Source organism: Ursus arctos, chromosome X (assembly GCF_023065955.2).
Source record: "Ursus arctos isolate Adak ecotype North America chromosome X, UrsArc2.0, whole genome shotgun sequence".
NCBI lineage: Eukaryota > Metazoa > Chordata > Mammalia > Carnivora > Ursidae > Ursus > Ursus arctos.
In genome coordinates, this window is record NC_079873.1 from 97,354,910 (window position 1) to 97,372,403 (window position 17,494).

General features: G+C 41.6%; 1 protein-coding gene across 14 annotated transcripts in view; it reads left to right on the forward strand.

Moving 5' to 3' along the window:
• The first annotated feature begins 14,187 nt into the window (after positions 1-14,187).
• Positions 14,188-17,494, forward strand: part of STAG2 (STAG2 cohesin complex component) — a 130,028-nt gene continuing 126,721 nt past the window's right edge. For 2 of the 14 annotated variants that reach the window (XM_026520539.4, XM_048213353.2), the window contains exon 1: positions 14,742-15,616. The gene's annotated coding sequence lies outside the window, so the exon portion shown is untranslated. Of the gene's footprint in view, positions 14,371-14,741; positions 15,693-16,053; positions 16,186-16,360; positions 16,861-17,494 lie in introns of those variants that run through there. The other 12 variants (XM_048213351.2, XM_048213355.2, XM_048213352.2 and 9 more) reach the window with 11 other exon arrangements.

Sequence of the window (17,494 nt, forward strand, 5' to 3'; positions counted from 1 at the left end):
TCATTTTTAAGTAATCATTACATCCAACCTGGGGCTCAAACTCACAAACCTGAGATCAAGAGTCACTCACTCCACCGACTGAGCCAGCCAGGTGCCCTGTGCTGAACCAATTCTTAATGGTAAGTCCAGTCACTCTCTCTCTCCACACATACGCATACACATGCATAAGTACCGATGTAGATGTAGATACAGATACATAGATATGCTGCAGGTTCTCTTTCTCTGGAGAACCCTAACCGATAGACAGTTTAGTTTTATCCTTTTTAATGTTCTGATTTTTAAAAGAATAGATTCATGTATTATATTTATTAACTTTATCTTCAGAGAACCAAAGCGTGTCAAGCCTGTCTTATTGTTCCCACTTAACAGATAATGAAACTGGAAGGGTAAGCGATTGCCTCAGTCCTTCTCCTTAGCTCTCACACACACAATTTGAAGGGAAGTTCCAAAGGCAAATGCAGCATTATTTTAAAAAGTACTTAGAGCTCCTTGTTAGGACATAGAAATTAAAGGTATCATATTTTGATTTTTTTCTTCTCACCTTCTTTTCTCAGATCTTCCACACCAAAGGGGTGAACTCGCACACATGGAGAAAGACAGAGGAGGCAACAAATGTCTCATAAACATGGTAATTAACTCCATGTTACTTTCAAGATTTGAGGATGTGCCAAAAGTTGACCCCTTGAGTGTGGAGTGAATACTGCTTTGGAAACCATGGAGAATCAGTGCTTCAGAAACATAATTTACGGGCACAGTAGCTAGACAGCAACATTTGCAGTGGAAAATTCCTCTCCCTCCCAGGTTAAAAGATGGGGATAATTCTTCTGGACAGGGAAAATGTGCTTGGAAATATGTGAGAGGGAAGCAGAAACAAATTAAAAGGTGGGGGGAACTATATCAATATTTATATAATCCTGAGCTCTCTTGACTATTTCTTTCTTTTTAAAGATTACATTTATTTGAGAGAGAGTAAGTGAGTGAGAGAGAGAGAGAGAGCACAAGCCAGGGCAGAGGCAGAGGGAGAGGGAGAGGCAGACTCCCCGCTGAGTGTGGAGCCAGAGGCAGGGCTCCAACTCAGGACCCTGACATCATGACCTGAGCCAAAATCAAGAGTTGAATGAGTAACTGAGCCACCCAGGTACCCCTGTTTTTTTTTTCTAGGTAATCTCTACACCCAACGTGGGGCTTGAACTCATGACCCCGAGATCAAGAGTCACATGCTCTTCTGGTTGAGCCAGCCAGGTGCCCCAACACTTGTTTCAAATTATCAAATGGGGGCACCTGGGTGGCTCAGTCTGGTAAGCGTCCGGCTCTTGATTTCAGCTCAGGTCAGGATCTCAGGGTCATGGGATTGAGCCCTGCATTGGGTTCCATGCTCAGCGGGGAGTCTGCTTGAGAGCCTCTCTTTCCCTCTCCCTCTGCCCCTCTCCTCATGCTCTCTATCTCAAATAAATAAAAAAATAAATCTTTAAAAAATTATGAAATATTCTATGTATACAGAAAAATATAGAGGATAATACTCTAAACTCCCACATACTTGTTGCCCAGTGTTGTCAAATCTTACACGTTTCCCGTATTTACTGAAGCTCCTTTTTAGAAAAAGAAAGGAAGGAAATACGACTTTACAGATACAGTTGAAATTTCCTGCCTCCATTTATTTCCTGTCTCCCTTTCTAAGAAGTAGCCACAATCATGGATTTGATGACTTTCATTTATAAGCATGTTTTCTTATTTTTACCATATGGGTGTTTATCCATAAACTGTATAGGACATTGTTTTGCACATTTTAAGTTTTATTAAATGGCATCATACAATCAGTAGTAGAGGTGTATCGTGCAGTGCATAAGAGCACCAACATTGGAGCGAGAGGTGGTCTGGAATATCTGCTATACATGTTACTAGCTGTGTGACCTTGGACAAATTACTTAATCTCTCTGTGCCTCATTTTTCTCATCTATAAAATGGAAATTCATAAAAATACTTACCTCGTAATGTTGTTTTAAGGATTAAATGAGTTGATACATATAAAGCACTTAGAACATAATAAACTAAGCATATGTTAACTATTATTCTGCATCTTGCTTTCTTTTTACATAACATTTTTGAGATTTTCCCATGTTGATATATGTAGCATTAGTTCATTTTCACTACTACATAGCATTCTATCATATGAATATACAGCAATATATCTCTCTTCTGTGATGGACATTTAGGTTGTTTCCATTATAAAAAGTACTGTAATGAACATTCTTGTACATTTTCTTGTGCACATCTATATGAGAATTTCTCTAGAGTTCTTCATCTTTAACTTTTTCTTTTTAAATTTTTTTAGTAATCTCTACACCCAATGTGGGGTGAACTCATGATCCCAAGAATAAGAGTTGCACGCTCAAGGGGTGCCTGGGTGGCTCAGTCAGTTGAGTGTCCGACTCTTGACTTTTGCTCAGGTCATGACCTGAGAATCCTAAGATCAAGCCCCAAGAGGGGCTCTGCACTCACTGGGGAGTCTGCTTGAGATTCTCTCCCTCTGCCTCTCCCTCAGCTTGTGTGCCCTCTCTCATTCTCTAAAATAAATACATCTTAAAAAAAAAAAGAGTTGCATGCTCTTCTGACTGAGCCAGCCATCATCTTTAACTTTCTAGAAAGATATGTTTTTAGGAAATATGGCTTTGATTTCTTTTTTACAGGCAAAAGAACTATGTGTCTCATCCATTTCAAAGTCTTCAAAATCAATAGTCATATTGTACACCTGAAACTAATACAACACTGTATATTAATTATACTTGAATAAAATATATATAAAATATGTTAAGGGATGCCTGGGTGGCTCAGTCGGTTAAGCATTTGCCTTTGGTGCAGGTCATGATCTGAGGGTTCTGGGATCGAGTCCTCCATCGGGCTCCTTGCTCAGTGGGGAGCCTGCTTCTCCCTCTGCTTGCCCCTCCCCCTGCTTGTGTGCACGTGCTCTCTCTCTCTCTTTGACAAATACATAAATAAAATCGTTAAAACACCAGTGGTGTTTGTGACTTTCCAAACATTTGCAGCCACCCTCTTGAGCATCAAAATTACAATTTGGTCGAAGCGCTGATGTCATGACAGCAAATACTGTCTTATTATTTTTTGATTGCCTCTAATTTTTACATACTGCTATCTGCAAACTGAAGGATAGACCCCAACCTCCAATCAAACAGCATGCTATTTCTTATGCTTTGTATAAAATCAGATTTTTTTATACATAGTGATTGATCATTGTACTTGAAAGATCATTATACTTCAAATGTTTCTGAGGTCTAAGTCACAACAGCTGTAACTAATGAATGTCTTCTCAAACTCTATTTTGTTATTTCTTCTTGGGAAGAGACTGAATTGGTCAAGTGGGTGTCGTTTTGGTCTTAACTTGCTGAATGGTAGGCTGTAAACCTGAAGAATGTTTCAACAACTCATAAAGGAATAAAGATCCCAGTTGAAATGTCTCTGATGACTGGGATCTCAGACTACTAACCTCATTAAGTTTCATCTGGTAGTCCTTTTGAAAATGTATTCAAACTTTATCATTTTCTCATCCTGAAGACTGTAGGGAAGTGTTATTTTTTCAATGTAGGGACAAACGACTTTTTTTCCACACAACTTCTGATAGCCATTATTTTTTGCATTTTCTTGTGCCAGTAATTGATACACTTCTCTTTTAAGAATATCTAAATGGCTGCAATGTTTTGCTTTGGGAAGTGACTTTAAATTGATTCTCAAAGTGTTCTATAAACCATATTTAAATCTGAAAAAATAAAACGTCAGTAGAGATTCCAAGGCTGATCTCATTTGATGATTTGGCACCTAGACATTTGGATGTCCCACCCTCTGTGAAACAAGTCATCTACTTTCATTGTTGGTAGCCAGCTCTTCATTTACAGCTCTAAGAAAATATATGTCAGGTTTTATGACTTCGTAAATAAATCTAAAAGCATCTTTGAAAAAAAAAGTAGTCTCTATGAAAGGCATTCCAAACTAACGGATATATCAAATGTCTATTGAGCACCAAGTTTTACTTACCTACTGTGCTGGATAGATGTTCCTAGTCTCAAAATGAGTAAGCATACTAAGTTTGGCCAGGAAGCAGAAGACTATGACCCAGTATCTGAATGTGGTCTGGAAAGTGTGTTCCCTAGTGGGATAGAGAAATAGCCCAGGGCTTGGAGATGAAAGGACTAGGGTGTTTCTCCTAGCTCTGTCACTGAACATTGTGTTATACTGGGGACAGTCATCTCTTGACTCTTCAGCTTCTCCTCTGAAAAATGAAGGGCTTGGCCTGGATGCCCTTCTATGTATCTTCTAGACAATTCTATGAACTGTAAGGAAGGGACCAATGTGGACTGTAGTATTCAAGAGAGATGTTAAGGAGAACATGAGGGGCGCCTGGGAGGCTCAGTCGTTAAGCGTCTGCCTTCGGCTCAGGGCGTGATTCCAGGGTCTTGGGATCGAGCCCCGCATTGGGCTCCCTGCTCCGCTGGGAGCCTGCTTCTTTCTCTCCCGCCCCCCTGCTTGTGTTCCCTCTCTCGCTTGCTGTCTCTCTCTCTGTGTCAAATAAATAAATAAATCTTAAAAAAAAAAGGAGAACATGAAACTTCACAAAGTCCCATGAAGGATTCAGATGCTTGGGAGGTGAGCAGTGTTTGGGCATAACTAAATTGGTTCCTACTGCTAGATACGATTGCTTTGAGTTTATAGTGTACAATAAATAACTGCAAAACTAGAATAATGTATATACTTCCCTACTTTCTTGGGTGGATAAGTTTGAAATGTATATTCAGATGATTAGAGGATGGCATATTAAAATATTATTACTACTATAATTGTTGAGTATTTAACATCACTAGGTTTTTTTTTTTTTAATGTATCAACTCGGGTTAAAAACAAGATAGAATTGTATTAAGTCTATCAATTATAACACAAACAAATTCATGACTCTGGACATTATCTTTGATTTTGACCCATGGCAAATGTTTTAACAACTGGCTCTCCATGGAGGGAAAATAGTCCTGATCTCTTGCATTTGCTGATTTTCATGGTGTAAATGCTCTCACCATGTCTGATTTCAAGATCCCATGTGAGGTCCCTAACTGAAGTTGGGAGACGTGCACAGCTCTTGTGAGTCAGTGCTAGCAGGCTCTGTCTAGCACACCACCATATATGTCCCACGTATATAAGGAATATATTTCTCTTTCTTTCTGACCCATCTGAGTATAAGTTGCTGACATAATGCTCCTTTTACCCTAACATACTTCAGCGTGTATCTCTCAAGAATAAAGACATCTGGGGCGCCTGTCTGGCTCAGTCAGGGAGCGTGCAACTCTCCATCTCAGCATCGTGAGTTCGAGCCCTACATTGGGTGCAGAGATTACTTAAAAAGAAAAAATGAAGACAACCTCTTGATAACTACAATATGACTATCAAAATCAGGAAATTAACATTGCCACAATATTATTATATAATCTGTTAGACCTTATTCAGATGTTGCCAGTTGTCCCAATAATACCCTTTATAGCTTAAAAAAAGGTTTTGGTCCAGAATCTAACCCAGTATTGTCTATATCTTGGGGGTAAAATGTATTTTCTCAGAAGTTTCTTCTTCCACTTTGCAATTCTCCCTTCATCTTTTCTTCACACCTCTTAATCTTTCCACAAGTAGTTCTAGCATTAATTTCTAGCGTCTAACATTAGAAGTGCTATCAACATACAACAGTAAACTTGCTACCAATGATAGACCTCAAATGGTTCAAGTGTTTGAATTTTACTTAATGTTGGTTCAAATGGTTCAAGTGTTTGAATTTTACTTAATGTTGGTAGTTACTAATACCAAATATACTTAAATTCAAGGAATAGCCTTTGTTGTTATTAATGTTAGTGTCCCTCCTAGGCATTAATTAATATGGTCTTGGCTTTTTTTAAACAAGATTTATTTGAGAGAGAGGAGGAGAGGGGTAGAGGGAGAGGGAGAGAGAGTCCTAAGTAGACTCCACACTCAGTTCAGAGCCCGTCGTGGGCTCTATCTCACGACCCTGAGACCAAGCTGAAGCCAAGAGTTGGATGCCCAACTGACTGCACCACCCAGGTGTCCCTGATCTTGGCTTTATAAGCTTGCATGAGTGCCAATAAAAGAAAAATAGAAAGACAGTCTTATTGGAGATCTTGGGCAATGCTAATTTTAACCAAATCACTTTCAGTCATATAGGGAAATAGGTGAAGAATGTTTGTTTTGGTGTGTGTGTGTGTGTGTGTGTGTCTGTTATTCTGCTAACAACAAGGCTTCTGCTTCCAAAACTAGTGCTATTTCTGTAAAAAGTAATGCCCACCAAAGAATTCTACAACAGCAACAACAACAACAAAAAGAATAATGTAATCATTGAATGTGCATAGGTGTAAACTGATAAATGCCTCCTGAACACATTGAAAAATCTTGCATAACAATAGGACCTTTAAAATAATCTATAGGGGCGCCTGGGTGGCACAGCGGTTGAGCGTCTGCCTTCGGCTCAGGGCGTGATCCCGGCGTTATGGGATCGAGCCCCACATCGGGCTCTTCCGCTATGAGCCTGCTTCTTCCTCTCCCACTCCCCCTGCTTGTGTTCCCTCTCTCGCTGGCTGTCTCTATCTCTATCGAATAAATAAATAAAATCTTTAAAAAAAATAAAATAATCTATAAGGGGCACCTGGGTTAAGGTTAAGCATCTGCCTTTGGCTCAGCTTATGATCCTGGGGTCCTGGGATTGAGCCCCATCTCAGGCTCTCTGCTCAGTGGGGAGTCTGCTTCTCCCTCTGCCTCTGCCTGCGGCTCCCCCTGCTTATGCTCTCTCTCTGTCAAATAAATAAATAAAATCTTAAAAAATAATAAAATAATCCATAAGTCTGAGTTGATAGGTCTACCTGTGCCTTGTTAAGTCTTTTTTGTTGTTTAATGCAAATGTCATCTGTCTACACAACAAATCCTATGACATGTTTAACTACTTAATACAGATAACTAGGACCAGTGCCAGCACTGAGTGATGAAAGAATTAGCTACTGATAGGAATGGATTATTTGGCTAGTATTTCTCAAATGATTTAAGCAGAAGGCAGAAGGTAGTTTTTTCCTTGAAATTTCCAGATATTCATACTAAGTTTCTACTTTGCTTCCATGGAGATCTGGCCAGTGAAAACCTAGGTCTCTATATGCAAAAAAAAAAAAAAAAAGAAAAAAAAAAGAAAGAAAGAAAGAAAGAAAAAAAGGAAAATTGAACGGATTATCAAATAAAGACAAAACAAAGATGCTCACTGTAATTACCATCTTGTTTCAGACCAAAGAGCACATGTACCCTGTCTAGACCCTGACTACATTTTTACTTCCACTGTTCAGTCCAAGCCCCATCACCCTGAAAAAGGACTTCAACTATCTCTATTTTGACCTTAAACTTTCTAATTGATTAAGTTCCTTTCCAGCTTCTCTCTTAACTCAGGCAAAAGACCTAGTGGGCAAAGCATCCTCAAGCAATAAGGACTGCCCTGAGCCAGCAAGACCCCCGTGTGACTGACCCCAAGACAATGATCCACCTGACCTTTCTTACCCACCTGCATGTCCCCACTGACCTTTGTCCCACCTTTTCCTTATATGAACCTGGAAGGATTTTCAGCACTTTGGAGACAGTCCCTGAGACTTCAAACTGCTGTCTTCCCAGTGGTGGCCTCTCTGAAATAAATTCCTTTCTTGTTTCATCGCCACCCCTTTCTCTGCCTTTGGATTTTGTTAGTGGCAAGTGGCTGAACCTGATCTGTTTGGGACCCCCAGTGTCAGGTGCTATTGCACCTTTGCGCCTTGGCTACAACTTCTTAGATTGTGATACTATCCTTCTCCAATCCATCATCCAGAGACGTCTTTCTAAAATGTTAAACTGAGCATGTTGCTTCCATGGCACCCCATTGCCTATAGGTAGCAACTCCTTCCTCAGCATGGGCATTCTGGGGCCCCCCCCTGCAATTGGGATCCTGCGTATGTCTCCAGCATAAACTTCTCCAGCTCTCGTTTTAATAGAGCTCTCTGCCCTCCACTTCCTAGCTGTTAGCCAAACAAACTATTTGTGGTTCCAGGAGGAGAGGGGCTCTCTGTTCTGACTTTTCATGCCTTTGTTCACACTCCTCCCAGAGCAAAGCTCTTTATCTTTTGTTTGCCTAATGAACACTATGTAATTTCAACTCTTAACTCCCTTACAAAGCCTTTTCTGACTCATGCCCACATTCACCTTTGTACACACATTCTATTTTGTCAATCTTCTATAATAGCACCTATAACACTTGATTGGATTTATTTGATCCTGACTATCTTTTCTTAATAGGTTGCAAGCTCTTTGAGGTCAAGCACCATGAATTATTCATCGTTGTATCACTAGCCCCTAGCCTATTCTATGGCACCTTGGAGGTACTCAGTAAATACTATTGAATGAAGAACAGTTGTTAACTAAAATTGTCTAGATAGCTACTGTCAGTACATAGCCACTAGCCACATGTAGCTATTTACATTTAAATTTTAATTAATTAAAATTAAAAATGCAGTTCCTCAGTCACACTAGCCACATTTCTAGTGCTCAGTAGCTACTTGTGTGTATCATACTGGACAGCACAGATTACAGAAATTTCCATCATCACAAAAAGTTCTAATACATAGTGCTGATCTGGAAAATTCATTTTCTTGTTTTAATTTAATAAACATTGATTTTCTGCTATATGCTAACATTTGTGCTAGGCATGGTGGTTGTAACAAATGTGAACAAAATAGGAATACTATTATGATTATTATTTGCAAGACATTTGAGATCTGGTAGGGAGAAGCCTCACAAAATGAGATTATTTCCATATTGGGAAATCAGGGAAGGCTTCATTTAAATTGGGCATTTAAGGATGAAGAGAATTTGAATAGGGCAATCTTGGGAAAGGAGAGAAGAAGAGTGTGAGCAAATGTACAGAGGTGGTAAAGTACTAGGAAAATGGGAAGTAATTTAGCTTGCTCAGAAAGTATGGTATGTGAGCTGGGGGTAGTTGTTTAGTTTATTTCTTCATTCTTTTAATCATTCAACAAATATTTTTTGAGCACCTATCCTGTTTCAGGCTCTATACTAAGTGCTGCGGATAAACAGTGACCTATACAGAACATTGCCCTGGCACAGTTCAGAGTTATGAGCGATGAGATTTGGATAAGACCATGGAAGGCACTGAAAGCTACCCTAAAGAGTTTGTACTTTGTTCCTCTGGCCCTCACACTCAAAGTGCGGACTTTAGACCAGCTGCGTGGGCTGGGCATGACGTGGGAGCTTGTTAGAAATGTAGAATCTTGGTCCCGCCCGAACCTCAAACCTACTGAATCACCATTTGCACTTTAGCAAGATCTTCAGATTATCCTTAAACATCGAGGTGCATTGTTGTAGGCCAACCGAGCCAGTAAGAGAGTATGCAAGTGAATGAGTTAAAGTAAGGGAGGAAGAATGGACCAAGTAAGTAAGCATAACAGTAGGAAGTAAGGTGGTATTCTAATCAGTATTGGGTTGGATGCAAACGAAAATGGACATGGGTCTATTACTGTAGCTCAGATGAGAAATGGGAGGGGTTGGGTGTGAGAGACAATCAATCTTTTGTATACAGATACAGCTTCAGTTCCATTAACTCATACTGGAAATATTGTATGTTATTCAAAGTGAAAAAAGTATCAGCAAATTCAATAATATGGTATTTGAGATGTAGAAGATGCCAGCTTTTCGTTTTGGACAAGGCTTATTAGTATATCTACTTCCTGTTGACGCCATATGTCCAAAGTGTACTCCTGAGTGTCAAAGTATCAGGCCCTTAATCATACAAATTCATACAGGGGTTATGATAAGGATTTCAGAAATGAAATCACTATATCAAAGTTCACAAAAACTAGAAAATCAGTTTATTAATTTACAATACAGCTATTACCTTTCCACTAACCAGAGTTTTTATTCTTTTATTACCAGCATTAAATTTTTTTTCAAGTTTTTATTTATTTATTCATTTAAGTGATCTCTACACCCAACGTGGGGCTCAAACTCATGATGTTGAGATCAAGAGTCACATGCTCTTCCGAATGAGCCAGCCAGGTGCCCCCAGCATTCAATGTTTTATGAAAACTTTTTGATTTTGAAATAGTTTAGTTCTCACAAGAAGTTGAAGAAATAATACAGAGAATTCCCATGTACCCTTCATGCAGCTTCTCCCAATAGCTTATATAACCATAGTACATTGTTAAGTCCAGGAAACTGACCTTGATACAGTACTATTAACTCGAGTACAGAGCTTATCCAATTTCACATTTTTTCATGCACTTGTGTGTATGTGCGTGTCTGTGTGTTTGCAGTTCTATGACATTTTATAACATGTGCTGATTTAAGTACACATCACATCAGGACACACAACTGTCTCACCATTGTTTCACCCCTCCCATTACCCCTTAAGAGTCACACCCTTTCCTCAACCTTAGCCTTTAGCAACCACAGATCTGTTCTCCATCACTGTAATTTTGACATTTTGAGAATACTACATAATGGAATCATATGATGTGTAATTCTTTGAGATGATTGGCTTTTTCCAGTAAGCATAATGCTCTTGAGGTTCATCCAAGTTGTCCCATGTATCGGTAATCCTTTTGGTGGCTGAAGAGTATTCCATCGTATTACCATACCAGTCTGTTTAACCATCTGCCGTGGACGGACAATTGGGTTGTTTCTTGCTTTTGGCTATGAAAAGTAAATCTGCTATGAGCATTTGGGTGCAGGTGTTTGGTTAAACATACATTTTCATTTCTCTAGGATAAATGCTCAGGACTAAGAGACCAAGATTGCTGGGTCATATGGTAAGTATATGTTTAACTTTATAAGAAAGTGCCAAATTGTTTTCCAGAGTAACTAGTATTAGATCTTTAAAATTACATAAGTAATATTCATTTACTGTAAACAAATTCACATAAGGTAGCAACGTATAAAGTGAAAGTAAAATGACAAATCCTTGGAGCCTGCACAACCTCTTTCCTGAGAGGTAACTGTCATTAGGTTTTCTATATATTCTTCGAGAATGTTTTATGCATAGGTAAGCACATAAATGTGTATTTAAATATATATTCACAAATGGGATCACACTATACAAGCTATTTACAAATTGTTTTTTCACTTAACAACATATCTTAGGCGTATTTGGGTGTCAGTAGATAAATATGTACTTGCTTTTAAAAGTTTTTTTTAATTTTAAGTAGGCTCCACTCCCAATGTGGGGCTTGAACTCACAACCTCCAGATCAAGTCTCATGCTCTACCAACTGAGCCAGCCAGGTGCCCCTGTACTTAATTGCTTAAATGGAAATAGGACCCCATTGTATGGATGTATCATAATTTCTTTAACCAATTCCCTAAATGATGCCATTTCTATTTTCAGTTTCTCTTTATTACAAAGCTATGATGAAAGTCTAACTACATAGATCTTTGTGTAAATTGTACAAGCATATCTTATGATACATTCCTAGAAATAGAAGTGTTAGGCTAATTTTACATTCTGTATGTTATAAGATACCTTGTTTTTAAACAATTCCCACCAATGATATGTGAGAATTCTTAGTTCTTCACTGACACTGAGTGTTATCAAAATTTTTCATCTCTGCCAATCTGGTAGGCAAGGTGTATTTAATTTGCAGGCCTTAGTGGTGAATGAAATTGAGCACTGTTTTATGTATTTATTAGCCATCTGCATTTTTTTAAAAAATTCATTTGAGAGAGAGAGACAGACAGAGAGTGTGTGCACGTGAGCGGGGAGGGGCAGACGGAAAGGGAAAAAGGAGAAAGAATCTGAAGCAGCCTTTGCACTGAGCACAGAGCCCAAAGCACAGCTAGGGGGCTAGATCCCACAACCAGGAGATCATGACCTAAGCTGAAACCAAGAGTGGGAAGCTCACCAGCTGAGTCACCCAGGTGCCATCTGCATTTCTTATCCAATAAGCTGACTCTTTATAGCCTTTCTCCATTTTTCTATTGAAGTATTTTTATCACTGATTTGTGAGAGTTCTTCATATGTATTATGCCTTTTTCATTCATGTAGCAAATATATTCTGCTTGTACTTTATCTTTTGACTTTGTTTATGGTATTTTGATATACATAATTTTTAATTTCTGTGGACTCAAATTTATCCATCTTCAGGCTTCTGGAGTTTAGGTCGCGTTTAGAACGGTGTTAGAAAATACAGAATATATATACGTGCTGCTTAGAGTGGGAGGCTATCTAGGAGACCCAATTTATAATCAGAAGCTTGTTCCATTTGTATAGATGGAGTTAAAGAGAACTGTGGGATGCTTTATTCAGATTATGGTAAGGCTAGAAGATTCTCTGCTACACTGTGGGGTGTGCATTTCTAGCGACCAGAATATTTTTTTAAAAGATTTTATTCATTCATTTGACAGACAGAAAGAGAGACCGCGAGAGAGGGAACACAATCAGGGGGAGTGGGAGAGGGAGAAGCAGGCTTCCCTCTGAGCAGGGAGCCTGATGCGGGATCGATCCCAGGACCCCAGGATCATGACCAGAGAGCCAAAGGCAGATGCCAAACAAGTGAGCCACCCAGGCGCCCCCAGAATATTCTGCATCAAATAGTGTCTTGTCCCTTAAATAGCATCAAATGTTCTAACTATTCAACTTTCCTTTTTCTTATTTCTCTTCAGGCACCAAAAGCTTCTGTCATTACAATATTATGAAGGATTTTTTTTCATGAAGGATGGGTTACAAATAATTAGATTAAAGCTTATTTTACATCAGTTACGTATTTCATTTTATGGCATGTTCTCACTTTGCCCTCAAATTCCCAGGGTTGACTCTTTGGTCTTTCAGTACCCTATGAAATAAATTTCACTTCTTAGGATAGGACTGGGGTGCATAGCACTGTGATCTGCACACACTGAAGGCTCAATAAATATTCTTGTGAATAAGCTCTAGAAAGAGAGGCTACTGCGAAACATACTTAAATATCAGTATAAATTTGCTATTAATTTTTTTTCTAATGTTATACCAGTTACAGTTATTAATTTTCTTCAATGGTATTTTTCACAAGATGAAAATAAGTTTACTAACTTACAGAACTTTTCGAAGTATAAAATTGTTTAAAGTCTCAGTTGCTACACAGACCATCAGACAAGAGTGTGAATTTATAAAATAGATGAAAAACTGTTTGCACCATGTACTATAAATGTGATGTTTGGAGCAGAAAATCAGTAGTTTTCAGCTAATACTAAGACAGGAAATCATTTAATATCAATTGATATTAAATTGGCACAATTGAACTAAATTAATGTAAAATGATTTGGTACAGAGCCCAATTTTTCTATTACTCTAAGTGGCATTTTGCATTAACTTATATAACTGTAAATTTTCCACTACTCCCTATTTAATGTTCTAGCTGCATCATTCTGTAACTTGAATCTATTAAAAACTGTATAACATTCTACCAAAGATGGTCTATAAAAGAAATGGAAATTTATTTTGAATAGTATTCCACTCCCGAAAGCTTTAGAGGTAAGTAAAAATGTCTCGGATTTTATTTCTTGTTATTGATATTTAGATGTTTCTGTATAACTTTTATTGTTCAGTTGATTAAATATACCATAACTCTTCTTTAAAGTTGCAGGAAAAAAAAAAAACCCAGTAAGCACAGAAAATGGGAAAGAAACTAAAACAAGCGTGGAATATAATTTGAAGACTGAGATTAATCATTATATTACATTAGGAATGCTTTAGAGGTGATACCGGGTGAAATCTCCACTATTTACACGGGGCTTTCGTTTCTCCTCATTTAGAAAATTTGTCTTGTTATTAAATACATTTATTCCTTTTCTTGTAATTAAAAGGTAATTTAATATTAAAGGAATATTCTAACCAAATTTTTTTTAAAAAGAAAGAGGAACGAAGAGCTCTAAGCTACACACTATTGTATGAATCTGGGAACTTCTATAACAGCAATGGAGACACTGTAATAGGTCACTTCTTCCCGTCCTAGGAAAAGCGGCGCTTCGAAGGGGACAGGCCCTCCCCGAGTTTTTCTCCCCCGCGTAGAGAGCTCTCGGTGGTCAAAGGTCCGGGAGGCTGGATTCGAAATAAACAAAAAAATAAAAAGGGTGATAAACACTTGCGTTAACTGGGGGTTAAAGGAGCGCAAGGGGTCCTTTCGCACTTCAAACACTTTGGGGGAGGGGTGAAGAGGCAAGATAGAAGAAGAAACCAAAATTCTTAACAAAGTCGCAAGGCTGCCGGGTCCCACGTTTCCAAGAAGACGGTGGATAATCGAGGAAGGCGGGGGAAAACCGGGTAGGTCCCCCTCGACTCCTTCAGCCCAAATTTCGATTTCCCTCCACTTCGATCCGTCCCGTTTCCTCCTCCCACACCCGCCCCAGGAGTCGAGAATAAATTGGTCGAGCGCCCGGCCTAGCCTAGTAGCCCAGTTCCTTAAGTCTCCTAGACCCTAGAGAGAGAGAGAGAGAGAGACCACGTTTTCTGGGAGACGGGAATAGTGGGCTGTAAAGAAAAAATTTTTTTTCTCCAGTGCCAAGTCTTTCTGGTAGAGAATCGGCTTGCTTTCTCTCCACAGCCGAAGCAAAAAGCAAACAAAACAACAGAAACTCAAAAAGCAAAATCCCTAAACCACTTAGGATCAGGTGCCAGAGTTCCGAGAGTAGAGTTCTTTTGGTGGGAAGGAATAGGGACCGCGGGGAAGCGAGGGTCCGGGAACTAGGGCGGAAGGCCCCTCGCTGGGGCGTGTCAGAGGAGGGGACAGGGAAGGGTGATGCCCGACTGGGCTGCCAACCTCGGGCTGCGCGCGGGGCGCAGGGGCCCGGGGGACGAGTCCCGAGCGAGTCCGGTTTCCGATTTCCCACGGCCCGGGGTTCTGCCGGACATCCCTAACGACCTCCTTTCGACCCCCCCCCCCCCGCAATTAAAGAAAGAGGAAACGCAGCCCGATCCGATCCGCGGCGGAAGCGCTGCCAAACGAATGAGTAAGTCAGGCGCGGGCACGGCACCTTGTTTACCCCACTCGGCGGCGCGCCCCTGCGGGCGCCTCGTTCGCAGGCGGCGTCGGAGACGCTGAACCCAGGAGGCAGTCGGCCACGATTGGTCGGTGATAGGGAGGAGGACGCTGGGAGACAAGCGTTGCAGTGCTAGCTCTCTGCCGCTAGATGCCGCTCCCTCCCAAGAGGAGCCGAGCGCGGGTTCGTGGCCGACAGATGGCGCCTGCGCGTTCCATTCGCCTCCAAGTCGCCGAAGAGCGAACACCCCAAACAATCCCGAAGCGCCACCAAAAAAAAAAAAAAAAAAAGAAAAAAAAAAAGAAAAAAAAAAACCCGCCGGATCCGACCGCCACTTTCAAAACCCCCCACCGCTCTAGAACCGCGGGAGCTTCCGTCCCTGAGTAGAATTCGAGGGTGTAAAGAAGAGGAAGGGGAAAATATCTTGTACCAGCCCAGGGGTGAAGAAGCCCCCGGCCTGAGAAAGAAGGAAGGAGGAGTGGGGGAGGCGAACAGTCTCGTTGCTGCCTCTGTGTACGCTGAGGGGGGAGGTAAGTTATAAAATGGCGGAGGCGAAGCTTCTAGAAGTTTGGAGGGGCACCCGGAGGGCGCGGGGCCCACTGTGAGGTGTGTATGGTTGAAATAGGGCGCGCGAGAGGAGTTGGGAGGGAAAGAGAATGGGCACTCTGTTGCCATTTAATTTCCCCTCTACTCCCTTTGCCCCCAGCGGGGCCAGCCATGGAGTGGGTGGCTAAGTCAAGACAGGGAGAAGCCTCCCCGTCCCCGCGTAACCCCCAACCCGTCTTTCTGCCTTCTCCCCCCAAGTGGCTACCTCAACACTACCAAGGAACTTCCAGCCCCCCTTCCTCCCTACCTCCTACTCCTAGAGTGGCTTTCTACTGCACGACTCTTCTTTTCGACTACCCTCGCTGAAGATTTTCTCTTCCTTCCCTCGCCCAACTCTCCCTCGGGGCCTCCACGGAGACCCCCCCCCCCATGGGTGGCCCAAAATGGAGAACGCGGAGCAGCGCAAGATGGAGGCTCCGCTTCTCTGTGTAGCATTAGATTTAGGTGCCTTTTCTCCGGCAGGCTCTTAAGCCTGGGAGAGCCCAAACTGGAGGTGGGGTGGGGTGCGAGCCGTAGTCGGGGGAGGAAAGCCGGGGAGGCCGTGGCTGGGGTGGGGGAGAGCGCGGTATCGTGGTGAGGGGAAGGAAGAGAGCAAAATGGTGGTGCTGGGAACCTAGGGGGGAGGGGAGAAGCGGAGGCTCAGTTGTGTATATTTGGGCCTCGGACCGAGGGAGGCGAGGGAAAATCTACTCTGATCACACCCCTCCCTCGTGCCCCCTCCCTTCTCCCTTCCCCTCTTTCCTTTCCTCCCTCCCTTCGCTCCCTCCCTCTCTTCCTCCCTTCCTAGAGAGGGAACAACATTCATGTGACGGGCCCCTCTGCTTCTCCCCCGCCCCATCATCTCCAGCGCGTGGTGGGGGAACTGCTTGGGAAAGCGATTGGCATCGATCTCTCCATCCCTTCCGAGGCCCGACTTCGGTCAGTTTTCTTCGGGCAACAATTTTATAAATAGGCTGGGGTCTGGCGGTGTTGGCCCCCGCGTGCAGACCTTGCCCCGAAGGGGGCCCTGCCTGCCTGGCATGGGAGGAGGGGGGAAGGGCGGGAGTGGAAGGCTGTTTGTTGGGGGGTTTTGGCGCCACTTTTGTTTTAGTTTTAGTGCTGCTTTTCGTTCCCACCCCCACCCGCACTGTCTTTCTCAAGGCACGAACTGAGCTGATCCTTGCCCCAGGTAGGCAGCTTCTGCTTTTTCCCTCCACACTTTTATTCTTGCTTGGGGTTGACTTTCTTTTTTCTTCTGTCGCGTACCCGGTGATCTGTGTACGGCGATTTTAGCACGAAAAGGGTCTGATGGGCCATGGGAGAGAGAAGGTGTGGGAAACAGCATCAAGTAGTTCCGCAAAACTTTGAGCCCCGTTCCCATTTTCTTCTGGCCTACATTCGTAAACGTATTGTTGATTTCTGCCTTTTTTTTTTTTTCGTCGCGAGAAGGTCTTGTTTTGCCTTTAGTTTTTTATAAACCGCTGTACTTTCGACATTTAGTTTCCCCCCTCTCGGTGTATATGTCATTTTATTTTTAATCCTGAACTGTAATGGGTTTTATCGTGAGATTTTTCGTGCTGCAGTGTTCAGCTTTAATTTTTAATATTGCATTAGTAGTTTCCTCCGGTTTGTGAGACTTTCTCCTCCGTGGCCTAGAAATGTTTTATATGTTGTTGCCTACCACCCCTCCCTTCCCTCTCCCTCCTCCTTTCTCTTGGATGTAGTTTCTTAATTGAGGGTCATGGTGTTTGATTAAATGGTTATTTACAGTTTACACGATATATCTATTAGAAACTTTTGATCTGTGGGATTAGGTTTAAGTA